This window comes from Podarcis filfolensis (assembly GCF_964270895.1).
Source record: "Podarcis filfolensis genome assembly, chromosome: 16".
NCBI lineage: Eukaryota > Metazoa > Chordata > Lepidosauria > Squamata > Lacertidae > Podarcis > Podarcis filfolensis.
In genome coordinates, this window is record NC_139620.1 from 38,276,944 (window position 1) to 38,291,427 (window position 14,484).

Genomic DNA, 14,484 nt, shown 5'->3' on the forward strand with positions numbered 1-14,484 from the left:
AAATCCTGTAAGCAAATAAAATAAGTTTGCAGTATTGACGCGGAATGCTTAGTATATTAGCCACGAGTATCTTGGCACTTAATGTTTAGTGGTGGCAGTTGCTGCTGTTTACCATCCTTGTGATGTAAAGGTACTACGGTAGTTGCTTCTTTGCTCAGAAGCCTCATAGGAAGTTCATTAAACAAAACCATACCTAGCAATCCTTGATGGTCTTCTGGCCTTTAGGCGTTGTTAGTTTGCTTTTGTTAACAGGAGGGGGAAGAAGGTATGTTTAATGTCGATAAAGCACAAACCTGTTTACAAAGCGAACAGCGGAGCCCAAATGCTGTTTAATATGCTTGCAGTTTGATCATGTATGTGGTTACTTGGAAGTAGGGCTATGGGATTGACTCCCAAGGAAGGATCCACAGGGTTGCCTCTATGCTAGGCTAAGGTCACTCCAACAGCATAATCCAACAATAAATATATTGAGTTGCTCAGTGTTCTGTTTGTATTGACTCTGGTTGAGTCACATCAAGTTAAGTGGGGCTTACTTCCCTGTGTGTAGTGTTCATACTAGTTTAGACCAATGAAAAATTGATGTTGATAGAAGGAAGATTATGCATGTATGGCATCTGTAGTCCCCTGCTCTTCATGTTGGTGGTGAAGGGACCTTAGTCTTAATTGCCCCCATTTCATAGATTCATAGCATTGTATGAAATCCCTTGCAATGTAGGACTCTTTTGCTCAACGGGGGGCTTGAACCCACGGCTCTGAGATTGAGTCTTATGTTCTGCAACTGAACTTTGTTGTCTGGGAAATCAGTGCTTAGGTGTTCTTTTTCCTGTCCAGCCCCATTGTGTTGTATGGTTTTAGGGATTGAGGTTAGGGGTAGATTGGGTAGAGACATAGATTAGGGCACCCTTGTCCATTTTAGATCTGCCTTTTTTTCTCCCAAACTATTTGCTGTCTTGCCATTGGGATGTGCGGGTGGTCATGAAACTTAGCTAGTCTTCCTCATTGTCTTTCTCCAACCTTTAATGCTGAATTAATACTCCTCCTTTCCTGTTGTTGAAATGTTTGGGACTGTGTGTTAAGATCTGGGCAATTTTTCTTTTAGGGGTCTCTTCAACTGTGTGTTGACCTTTTCTCCCGCCCCATTGAGAGATACAGTACTGCAAACTGTAAGGGGCAGGTGTGTCCCTGTTTCGTGAATTCCATTTTCAGAATGACCCTTCCACTTTAAGTATGACTAATCTCCTCACATGAGTTGGATCAGGCCTTGCAGCTGTCTTTCTAGCGCAAGATTAGAATCTGTTTGGTGGGTGAGAGGTGTCTGTCTATGAGTGATTAGGGAGCAGAGAAGAGAGTGGTTCAGAGTTATGTGGTGTTGTGGAGGTAGGTGAGACTTTGCAGCTGCCTAGGCAACTGCCTTCTGATACACAGAAATAAAATAGGAATTAAAACATACATGGAAGCCTGCCCTCCTCCACTGCCTGACTCTGCCTTTAAACTCCTAATGAATTGACAAAGAAGTGTTCTCTCCTTCCCCGTTGTGGGTCTGATATACCCTAATAGAAAACTTTATAATGAGAGCTACCCCATCTGTGTTTTCTTGTCCTGTAGAACCTGATTGGTTATGAAAAAATGAAAGCACCCATTATGGCCTTCTGGAGTTGTAATGTATTTGAGATAAAATATCTTAAAAGATACTTTTAAGATAATGTATCTTAAAAGGTAATTTTACCGTACGGTAATTTTACCCCATGGGGGTAGCTTGAATTCATTGTTAATTTCAGTTCGCTTCAGTGACAGATAATAGTTCTCTCTCTCATCTTCCTGGAGAAGAGGGGGCAGAGAAGAAAGGTAGGGAGAAGGTAAGATTCACAAGCCCATTCCTTTTGACTCTTTCACTTCTGGCTAAATCATACCACTCCACTCCAGTAATAATTGTAACTAAGGGGAATATCAGGAGCCCTCTTTGCTTCTCTATGAATTGAGTGCTGGACCCTCCCCATTTTGTCTAGGAACAAAAGCAGTTCTTCATTGCTTTTTGAGTTGACTACATAACCAGCATCCTGGACTTCCAAACACAAGGAAATGCACTGAAGAAATTTCTTCAGTTTAAGTTAATCTAGCTATTTGTCCTTTGTAAAAGCAAACTCTCTTGGAGATTAGAAAAACAGTTTATCTCTTTTCTCTTCTATTTAATTTAGCAAATATAAGCTTTGCTAATTAACCAGATCCACACCTTTCAGACACAAGTCTTCTCACTTTCTTTCCATTTGTTTTGCAGTTTTGAGGCTCATAAATGTAGTGTCAACTTTTTCCTTCCTCCCACCCACTCCTCACTTAATTTGGTTTCTGGGATCTGGGTAATGTAGTCATTTGTCAAATAAAGGGCTTTTGAATCCTCAGAAATCTTTGCTGCTTCTCTCTGTGCTCTTTTGTTGTCTGGAATTTATAAATGGAGGGAGGATCTCTAGTTTCCAGTCACTCCTTGGTAACCGCTAGTACAGAACCCAAAAGCCAGCCTATGGGGGGGGGAGAGTGGGGAGGCCGCAGGTCTGAAAAGTCATTGTGCTAAGCTATAGAAATGCTCACTGTAACTAAGATTGTATCCAGCTTTTTGATAATACTCCTCTTGTTTTCAAGGCTATAAGGGAACTTGCAGTTGAATGAAACTAAGATCTGTTCGTAGTTCTCTGTTAAGGCAAACATGAAAAAAGCAAAGTGCCCAAGTGTTGAGAGGGTCTGCATAAGTTATGTATAAAATTATTTATCTGCTACCTCTTTAGGAATAGCCAATACAAGGAGGCTTACATTTCACAAAGTCAGTAAAATATAAATAAAACAGCCATGTCTATTTCAGGAATGAAGAACCCCCTATACATTTTAAAGTTTAGATCTCTGCAGAGACTGAACTGGGTGAAGCAAACCTAGTTTTCAGAGGGCTGTGCCTTTGTACTGTAGTTTGATTACTCTACAATATTTTTGCATGATTGTTTTTGCATTGGTGGCGGAAGAAAATGGTGCTTACGAAGTGTGGCAGAGGTGTAAGGTCCACCTGCAAATCAAGGCATCACTTCCTGCTCTGCAGATGCAGAGGCTCCTGGGGTTAATATTTATCAAAATGAGAACCAAATGGCCCCAGCATAAATGAAGGATTGTGGAGAATGTTGACTGTCAAATCAGACCCAGATATGAATCTTGCATGAACTCTTCATTGCCTATTACTTTTATTTTATACAAGTCTGAAATAAAAGTGTCTTAATTGCAAACTTGCTCTTCCTTTTGCATGTTGTGTGTATTCCTCATAGAATAGATGTAAATTATCCCTCCGCTGCATGAGCTGTCCTGTTTAGTGAATCTGCTTGGGCTGATCCTCTCTGTGTGTATACATACATGTAACTTGATGTTTCTATGTGTTCTGGTCAAAAGAACCTTCCAAAATACTATCTGTGTAGGTCCAACACAAGTGTGATGTTCCCTAACCATGCTTAAGCGATCAGGCATGTTCTGCAAGTTCCCACCTCCCTTCCCTGATGATTTATCCACTGTCCTTTTCTGCTTTCTGCCGTTTGAAGGCATATATCTGCCACAATGGTTTATTGATGGTTGTTTTTAATTTATTTTTGTTTGCCACTTTTTATGATTTTAGTGGTTTTGTTTTTATATTGTTGTAAACTGCTGATATATTTTAATGACAGAGAGGTATATAAATGGTTTTTTAAAATAAATAAATAAACGCAAATAGTAATAGAAATGGGAGTGAAATGCCTTAAGAAACAAGAAGTGAAAAATCATAAGGAATGCAAGCACTCAGGTGCTTCTTGTCTTGTATCATCTGACATCTTGAAAAGATAATGTATTTTTTGGGGGGGGGGAGCAGGTAGTAGCTTTAGACAGTGTGGGCTAAAGTTTATTCCATAACTTGTTTATTTTCAAAGGCTAGCTTATAATATAATGTCCTTTTCAGCTTGACTGTGTTCACTTAGAAGTGAGCACTACTGAGTTCAAGTATGACTCGCTCTCAAGTAAGTGTGCCTTAGATTAAGTGAGAAGTCATGTATGTTGCCTGATGCTCTTGCTTTGTATTGTAAGCTGGTAATAGTATTCTTCTATATACTAGCATACTAATGGTAAGCTGGTATTCCTCTATATACAGCAAAGCATTCATTCTCTGAGAGTGGCTCTTTGTACAGCCAAAACAGCACCATCCATGCACAGAAAGAAGGGATTGGCAGACTTTGGGCTCCCTCAAGGTTTTCAGAGCCAAAAAAATTATTTAAGGGGGGAACCCTAAAAAGAATATAGTGAGCATGTTAGTGGCTATAGAATGCAGATGCCTGTCAGAGGGAGGAGGAAAACTAGAGGGCATTGTTGAAAAGATGAACCCCCCAAAAAGGCATGGCTCACTGGAGTCCTGAGTAGAGGTACTCTACAGTGCAGCCTTTTCTTGCAAATCTCACTGGTTCTTAACAGTCATTGTATGAATACCATTCACTCAGTGTCGAAGATTGGGCAGGGAAAATATTTGATTAGTTTGCCTAGGAACCAACTTGAAATGTTACGAATGTCAACCTTGCCTAGGTAGAGTAAATATAGATATTCTGAATTACTAGATACTAGCATTAGTTTTTTAGGGGCATGAAAAGCGAAGCATCTGAGAAATGTCCAGCCTTGGGTAATAGATTAGATAAAGCAAAACTTTAATTTCCATTCCTTCTAACTTCTGAGGGAAAGCATTTCTGCGACCAAAGATGCTCATGAACAAGTGATAGTAAATTGTCCTTTCCACCATTGTAATGGGAAATGCCCAGAACTAGTTACCATGGTTATCATGGAACGTCTTCAGTAATAATTTTGTGTTAAAACAGCTTGTACCTCTTTTGATTTGCTGTTCTAAAGTGTGTGTCCAAAAGGTCTCTTGTGCTATTATGTCTTTTGCATAATAGGGCTGTAATGTGGTTGCATCCTCAGGGAGCGCTGGGAAAGACTCTTGTCTGGAAGGTCATTGCCTGTCTGGGTAGACACTTTGGAGCAAATGGACCAATTATTTGACTCTGTATAAGGCAGGTTCCTAATTCCGTGTGCTGAATAGACTTGATAGGTTTTCTTACTTTGTTGCTTAGCAAGCATCAGAGATGCCATTTGGAGTGTTTGTGGGGTTGTGTGACTTCTCAGCAAATGAATATGTGCATGTGAAATGAAATCAGTAGGTGTACTTCATGTGCAGTCTCTTTCTCAAGCTATCCTAGTGGTTATGGAATTCTGAGTTTTGTGTGGAGGCGTTTGGATGATGCGGCTTTTTGTTGTTGAATTTTCCCCTGTTCTCAGCAGCATCCAAGCTTTCCTCCGTTCCTTTGGTACGGTACTTCCACACTGATCTCGAGCTGTCATTCTTATTACTGTCTTAAGATATTTAGACCTATGCTTAGCCCTTGAATCTGGAATGACTAGGTCGTCCCCCCCCCCCCCCGCATGAGTACTCTGTGCTTACCAGTAGCTGTATGGAAGCTTAAAAAGGTTTTTACCTGGTGGGTTGTTTTTTACTGGTATATCATTGTCTTAGTTTCATTGGCTGTTTTGGATTTTGTTACGGGAGTTTGACTTTGTGGTCAATATTTGTTCATCATTCTTTCAAGATTTTAATTGTAATTGCTATATATTATTGTATTCTTGACTGAATCCCTGAAAGATTTAGGGATGGTAAATTTGGTAGGGCTTTAATGGACAGTCCCTTGTGTACTTGCAGACAGATGTCAAAAGAAGAAGAAACAAGTTAATAGATGCCTGAAGTCCTTGGCTCCATGGTGCTGTTCCTCATCTCAACTATGAATGTGGTCATGTTCTCTTTTGCTGACATTAAATTAGGTTTTAAGGCTACTAATTAAACATGCCTATAACTACAGGCTTTCTCTTCTCTCTTGTGGTCATCAATTAGGAAAAGCCTATGTCTACAAGATATAAACTTATGTCACCCTGGCATAATAATACAGTCTCATTGCACAGTTTTAGTGAGATTATCCAGAATAAGACATTAGGGGCAGTTTGGGGTGATACTGCAAAGGCTTAGTTTTGCACCAACACAAGGCAGTAATAGGGGGAAAAGCAGTAAAACTGGACATATGAAAGCACGCCCTTTGGCATCTTATTGTGGCACAAGCTTTTGTGGTCTTGAACTAAATAAGATACACAGAATATTTGCCAACTGATTTTTTAAATGTGTGCAGACAGGGTAATGTTTTGTGTATGTGCGTAATATTTCTTCATGCATCAGAAGGGGTTGGCATTAGTCTATGAAAAATTAGGAAACAATCTGATGATCTTTGAGGGCACCACAAGCGTTATGTGTGTACCTGCAAACTAACACAATAAACTCTCTGAAATGGGAGAGAATTCAGAGGAGGACCTGGGTGAAATGTTTGCTGGGTGGCCAAAATGGAAGCTGCTGGACCTGTAGTAAGCTTGAGCGCTGGGAAAAGGGCAGAAAATTTTGAAACCATATCCTGTTAGGGAGGGCGGGGAAAATGTTAATCTTCTGCGTCTGATGTAGCAGACTGTAGTCTGTGAAAGCTTATAACTTTCTAGTCTTAAAGGTACCAGAGGATTCTTTGCTGTATATCTAATATCTGCTGTATTTCTTCCCTTGAAAAATAGCTCAGCAAGATTATTTTAAATCACAAAATGTAACTTTTAAAATTGGTCTCAATGATCAGTTGCATAAGTGTGAAACATTACTGTACCTAGCCTCAGTGAAAAGGCCCAGTTCTCTTCTGTTAGATATACAGTGCAATCCTATGCTTAACCTACTCAGAATCAAGACCCACGTGAGTGTTGGATTGCAATGATGCAGATATATTTTTGCTTCCTTTGTTTCTACTTTATCCTGGATTTTTCCAGCCAAGTGTTCTGAATATTGCTTTGAATTTCAGTATTTTGCTGGGTTTGCCGCTAATTTGAAGCTGTGTAATACATGTAAAATTGGTTCCACATTCAAGTTTATGATGCGCTTTTTATTCCTCAAGGTGAATAGTTGTGTCTCAGAATCCTGCAAATGAGTTGGACTTTTGACAAACAATAGTCATGGTATTGATTTGATTCCTGCAGTAACATGAACCTACTCCAAATGATTCAAGTTAGGGGACAGGTGGAATTCCTGTGGAAGAATTCCTACTCCATATTTCTAGGAAGCTTTTTGGACTGACCAAGTGCTGTTTCAAAGGGGCTTTTAGATAAAAACACACACCACCTTAAAATAACTTGGTACAATAGAATCTGAGCCGCCTGTCTTACGTAATAGGGCTTCTCCCTCTGCGCTTTGTAAACAGAGGTCACTTCCTTGTTATATAGAGAACAAAAAATGTCTGGGTTAGGGAGGGAAGAGGGATACCAGGATGTGCTCTGTTTGCAGTCAAGGCAAGGACACTATGGGTCATTAAATAGCAGCATTGCAGAAAATTGTCCTTTGATTCTTCTGCAGTCCTGTTAGATCTCCAACCTTTACTGACCATAAAACCTTTCAATGCTTTAACCACTAATTTTTAATTATATTTGTCCCCCTTCCTGCTTTGTCTCTAGGACAGAGGTGAGGACCCCGTTTTCTGTTGAGGGCTGCATCCCCCCTAGGTTGATCAGGATCACATGTAGGCAGCGGGAGGGACCACCCCTTTATCTCTCTAAGGTTGCACTGTGGGGACAGTAGATTCCTCTTCTCAGAGATCTGAAATTATTACTTGCTAGGGGATCCCCCCCCCGGTTTCTTCTCCCTGCATAAAATTAAGTGAAGGGCCTCAGGTTCCCCACTCCTCTTGCGTGACCAGATGAAAAGGAAATGTACTCATAGTAGTTCTTATGCAGAGTCAAGAAACGGTACCTACTGAAATTCCATCTTCTGCCCAACTCCTGGACGTACAAAAACAGAACATGAAATGTTACTGACCCACCTCAGGTCAGGCATACCAGCTGAAGATAAGTTCACATACTGTGCACATACAGTGGTACCTCGGGTTAAGTACTTAATTCATTCCAGAGGTCCGTACTTAACCTGAAACTGTTCTTAACCTGAAGCACCACTTTAGCTAATGGGGCCTCCTGCTGCTGCCGCGCCGCCAGAGCACGATTTCTTTTCTCATCCTGAAGCAAAGTTCTTAACCTGAAGCACTATTTCTGGGTTAGCAGAGTCTGTAACCTGAAGCATATGTAACCCGAGGTACCACTGTACTGCACATACAAGCACACATACTGTCTAATAATGAGAAGAAACCCACACTTCCAAAATTCCCACCACCAAAATTCCTAAAACAGGAAGTATTTCCTACTGTTTCTTTTTGTGAAGTTGGAGAAGGGGAGTTGATGCTGCAATCCATTCTCTTCAGTGATAGAGTGCACAATTAGATGTGCACAGGTTGATACCCTGAGGAGCTTACAATATAAAAATTAACAGAAATGATGAGATGGGAGGCAGGGGTAAACAGGAAGAGTACATTATGCCACCCATCAATTAAATTCCCAGAGTGATTGATAAATAGAACAAAGCAATAAAAACAAATAGTAAATATATGGTGTCTGTTAACAGGTACCTGTGCTAAGGTTTGGTTGTAGTAGGGCATGGGAACTGGGGATTGAACCAGGGGGTTGATAGAGAAGCTTGTGTGGAAGGGTAAAAGCAAGTGAGAAGTGTCATCACACAAGTGGGAGGCAATTCCAGGCAGTCAGGATCAGTAGTGGAGAAAAGGTGCAACTCTTTAAGGGAATAGGAGACTTTCAGACGGCTGAAGGTGGTGGTTCTAGAGGAGTAAAGGTCATGGGCTCAGGGAGGTATCCTGACAGAAGAGGAAAGAGAAGAGGGCCAAAGCCTTGGAGCACATCGAAGGGTAAGACTGTGCCTCTTCTGCTGGATCTAGAAACGGATGTGGCAGCAGTGAAGGAAGTATACCCAAAGGTCCATGTACACAAAAACCTCTGATTCGGTTGACTAAAAACATATCCATCAGAGTAGTAGTTAATGTTTTCTGGGATTGTATCCAGCTGCGTTTTTTGTTTTTTACTGTTATGTGGAAGTATGTGAACTAAATGTGCAGTTCTAGTATTGGGGCAGGAGAGAAGGATCTCTGAAATTAAAAATCAAGATTAACATTAAGCAGCTGCTATCCTGGTAAAAAGTTGAGAGTAGTTGAAAGACTCATTTGTTACTATTATTTTTAATTCTTATGGAAATGTTGACAGAATTCCTTTCTGTAGCTTCTCCCAAAGCAAGGTTATGATTATAACTTGGTTTGCCAGATTGTGATGAGCAGTTGGGATTAGTCTCATTCAGATATCACATTTCAGAAGGTATTTCTAGTTGTACCCTTAGTATAGTTCCTTGTGGGCCAGCACTGTTTCCCACAACTCAGCTTGGCAAATCCTGCGTATGAATCACTATTTTGTAGTTATCTGATAATTTTGTGGTAGGAAACTTGTTGTTTTTACATACATCAGTTTTTCCCATTCTCCGTTCCCCCTTCAAAACACAAAATAAAAGTATATTCTTGCAGGAGAGGGAAAGGTCAGAGCTCCAGATGGCAGCTGCTTGCTAATAGGGTTATTACTTAATCATAACGTACAGCAAAAATACCCAAACTCCTACCCTATTCTAAAATAAGTCTAGGCCTGCTATCTAAGCACTTTTGTTTAAGCCCTGTGAATAACTCTTAAGATTTTCTAAGAGGGGAGAAGCCAGTTTTCCTAATCTGTTTAACAAGAGAATCACACAGTTCTGAAGCAAACTGGAGTGCAAGCCCATCTGCACCTCTCTATATACGTACGCACCCAAATGTGAGAATGGAAATGGGATTAGTGTCAGTACCTCAGCTGGACTTTGCACTCTAAGTGCTTTGCTCCAGTCCACAGTGATACAGGCAGGGCATGAGCAACCATTGCAAAACAGTAAGACCCAACTGGGGTTTTCATGGCCCATGTGACCTGCAGTTTGAGTCTCTGTTGTGCCTGTGTTAACCTGTCCTGTCCACATTAGGCTTACTGGCCAGCCTTCTTTCTGAACCAGTAGTTCAGTTTAAAAATTGAGCTTGGTGGGTTTTGCACACCGCACCTTCCTATCTTTGATCCAAAGTACTGTTTATATAATTAGAATCCAGTCTGTTTTGAAATCTGGTCTTGTTCTTATCTCAGGAGTTTGTTCTGTTTTCCTGCCTTGTTGGCAGATTATAAGGAACTATTACTGTATTAGTACAAGGCTAGTTTGTTTCTGTTAGGCTGGCTTGCTTCCTTGACAGAAAGGTGTGCTTTTGAAGAATTTTACCTTTCCACCAAAAACAATCAAACCTTGGTTCTCGAATGGCTCCGTTTTTGAACATTTCGGCTCCTGAACGCCAAAAACTCGGAAGTAAATGCTCCGGTTTTTGAACGTTTTTCGGAACCCAAACGTCTGATGCAGCTTCCGCTTGAGTACAAGAAGCTTGTTGCTTCTGGTGTGCTTAATCTTTCCCTCAGCCATGATGTGGATGTTACCAGAGTTCCAGCATAAAATTAATAGGGCCATAAATGAGGAGAATGTTCCCTCTTCTGTCTGGAAAGGTCCAGAGGGAATTTGCTTATGATACCATTTGGAAGTTTGATTTTGAATCCATTGCATTGCTAATATTCCAAGGAGTCTTATCCATTCCTTTAACTTTCACTTCCATTTGCAAAGCAGGTGTTAAGTATTCTTAGCTAATCAGCGTAAATTGAATGATGTCAGCCTCTTTTTAAAAAACTGAATTTGAAATAGTTCCATTTCAGTCCTTCTTTTTTTGTCTTCATATTTTTAGTTGAATGTAAAGAAGTCCCCAGCCAACGTTTTGTTGTAATTCCTTGAATCTCATTCTTTATAAAAATGGATTTGGCTTCCTTTTATATACCATGTTAGATACTGAAATAGTCAGGTTTCCTTCTGTTACCTCTGAGGATGTGGACAGGCTGCTTGGATGAGTGAAACTGACCACCTGTCTCTTTGATCCTTGCCCATCCTGGCTCATAAAAGTGAGCTGGGAAGGGCTGGGCAATGGGCTCCATGGGGTGGTGAATGCCTCCCTCTGTGAGGGAGTCTTCCCACACCTGATTAAAGAAGCAGTTATTAAACTGCTTCTTAAAAAACCAGCTTTGGACCCAGTCAATATGGCCAACTATCGCCCAGTCTCAAATCTTCCATTCTTGGACACGGTGATTGAGCAGGTGGTCACTGAACAACTCCAGGCACACCAGTCGTGATTCAGGCCTCATCATGGGACTGAAACTGCCTTGGTCGCACTGGTTGATGATTTCTGGCGGGCCACACACCTAGGTGAAAGCTGTTTCCTGGTCCTGCTGGATCTCTCAGCGGCCTTTGACACAATTAACCATGACATCCTTATGGACCATCTAGAGGAATTCGGAGCTGGGGGCACTGTTATTTAGTGGTTCTGCTCCTTCCTCCAGGGTCATGTCCCAAAAGTGGTGTTGGGGGATGAGTGTTCAGATCCCTGGGCTCTCACTTGTGTGGTGCCTCCGGGCTCCATCCCCTCCCCCATGCTTTTTAACATCTATATGGAGCCACTGGGAGAGATCATCAGGGGGTTTGGACTGGGCATTCACCAGTATGCAGATGATACCCAGCTCTACCTCTCTTTTAAATCAGAATCAGTGAAGGTGGTGAATGCCCTGTGTGAGTGGCTGGAGGTAGTTGGAGGATGGATGGCAGCTAACAGATTGAGGTTGAATCCTGATAAAACAGAAGTACTGTTTTAGGAGGATGGGATGGGCAGGTGTGGGGGACTCACTGGTCCTGAATGGGATAACTGTGCCTCTGAAGGACCAGGTGCACAGCCTGGGAGTCATTTTGGACTCACAGCTATCCATGGAGGTGCAGGTCAATTCTGTGTCCAGGGCAGCTGTCTACCAGCTCCATCTGGTATGCCAGCTGAGATCCTACCTGCCCGCAGACTGTCTTGCCAGAGTGGTGCATGCTCTGGTTATCTCCCGCTTGTACTACTGCAATGCGCTCTGTGTGGGTCTACCTTTGAAGGTGACCTGAAAACTGTAACTAATCCAGACTGCGGCAGCTAGACTGATGACTGGGAGTGACCACCAGGACCATATAACACCAGTCCTAAAGGATCTTCATTGGCTCCCAGTGCGTTTCTGAGCAGAATTCAAAGTGTTGGTACTGACCTTTAAAGCCCTAAACGGCCTCGGCCCAGTATACCAGAAGGAGCGTCTCCTCCCTCATTGTTGAGCCCAGACACTGAGGTCCTCCAGGGGTCTTCTGCTGACTCCTTCACTGCGATTAGCGAGGTTACAGGGAAGCAGGCAGAGGGCCTCCTTGGTGGTGGCGCCCTCCCTGTGGACTATCTGACTTTTAGAAGACATCTAAAGACAGTCCTGTATTGGGAAGTTTTTAGTGTTTGATGTTTTAGTATGTTCTAATATATGCTGTGAGCTGCCCAGAGTAGCTGGGGAAACCCAGCCAGATGGGTGGCATATAAATAATAGTTATTATTATTGTATCTCATGTTACTGTTAACTGCAGCTCAGAACAACAATGAATTGCAGCATTAATCCACATCAATCTCTGCTGCATATTGAAAAATGCAAATAACTCTCAAAGCCCACAAAATTAGTTGAGGATGCTAGTCACAGTTGATAATTTTGGGTTTGGGTGAAAGTCCATATATATCAAAGCAGCTCTGGTTTGTGGTTTTTACAATACTCGAAAGCCAAGTGGGGAAATGAAAGTGGTGAAGTAATTTTCATCAAGCCTTGAAAAATTAAGGGCTGCCAAGAGAAATTGTTCAACTGTGGCCATATCATGCTACTATGACTTTGGATAGGTTCATATGACTAAATGTATATTAGACTCCTTTGCTTTTAAAGGGTTTTTTGTGTGTTTGCCATTGAGAAAGGAAAATCAGCCAGTGCTTTGTGTGTTCTTAAATAGAGCCGTTTCTTATGGTTGTTATGAAATTCTTCAATGCGATGTCACTAAGAGGTGGCTGGGAGGGATGCACATTTCTTGTGTTCTGCTCTGTGTCTGGCAGGGACTGGGGTGAGGTTAGACTCCAGCTCCCATGAGGCTTAGCTATACTATGTTGTCTGTACAGTATATATGTTGGTTTTAAAAAAGGTTTCTTTGATTTTCCTGAAGAAATATGGATATTAAACATTTGTTGCTGTAAACATTACTGAGGCTGTGTGGTTTATTTCTGAGCATTTAGTAATAGCGCTACGTAAATAGAACATGAATTGCTGTGACAGAGGGCGCAATTGGGTGTTGTAATGCTGTAAGTGGGCCCACGGCTTATTCTCCACTGGTTTTTGAATTGCTTATATAAATGCCCCTGCACATTATCTTGGAAGCTTTGCTTTCTGTGATTTTACCTTGCAAAAGAGCTTTATAACAAATGGATATATAAGCTAAACTTAATATGGGTAGAACATTGAAGCTTCAGGCCTCGGTGAGTTAGCCAACAAGTGATTCTTATTAGCAGAACTGGTTGGGTTTGGGGGAAGTGAGAAAGCACTTCAAGTCTGAAAAGCTCTTTAAGTGGTAGAAAGGTGTTTTAACATGCAGCGCTTGACAAAGAGTTCATAGGTGGTAAAAAGTTATTTAGTTCTAGGAGTAAGAAAAGGGAATTTGTAGGAGCAGAAATAGACAGCAGTTGCCATTCTGCGCCTAGTGACATTGAGGCCTTCCATCTGTCCATGGAAAGCTCTTCAATCTGAGCAGGCAAAGAGTAAGGTTACCGTCATAAAGCTTCGGTATGCTGATGACAATGTAGTGTGCGCACGCTCAGAGGATGACCCCAAACCATCCTAAATATCTTTGCAGAAGCTTACGAAAAGCTTGGCCTATCACTCAACATCCAAAAAAACCAAAGTGCTGCACCAACAAGTACAAAATAACCCCTCTGCAGCGCCACAAATCCAACTCAATGGTGTAGTGTTGGAAAATATCAATCACTTCTCCTACCTAGGCAGTTATCTTTCCACAAGAGCCCACATTGATGCCGAAATCCAGCATCGCCTGAGCTCTGCGAGTGTGGCTTTTTCCTGATTGAAATGCAGCATGTTTGAGGACCAGGACATTCACAGGGAAACCAAAATGCTTGTTTACAAAGCTGTTGTACTACCAACGTTACTATATGCTTGTGAAACATGGGCCACTTATAAACGCCATCTCCAACTCCTCCTACTTGGGAAGACAGGCAAACTAATATCAATGTACTGGAAGAAGCAAAGATCACTAGTGTCAAAGCAATGATTCTTCAACATCAACTTCGTTGGACTGGTCATGTTGTGCGGATGCCAGATGATCGTCTTCCAAAGAAACTATTCTATTCCGAACTTAAAAATGGAAAACATAATGCTGGTGGTCAACAAAAGAGGTTTAAAGACTGTCTCAAGGCAAATCTTAAAAAATGTAGTATAAACACTGACAACTGGGAAACACTGGCCTGCAAGCGCTCCAGTTGGAGAACAGCCTTT

General features: G+C 41.6%; 1 protein-coding gene across 3 annotated transcripts in view; it reads left to right on the forward strand.

Moving 5' to 3' along the window:
• VPS37B (VPS37B subunit of ESCRT-I) overlaps positions 1-14,484 on the forward strand; it is a 29,835-nt gene that overhangs the window by 668 nt on the left and 14,683 nt on the right. The window lies entirely within an intron of this gene.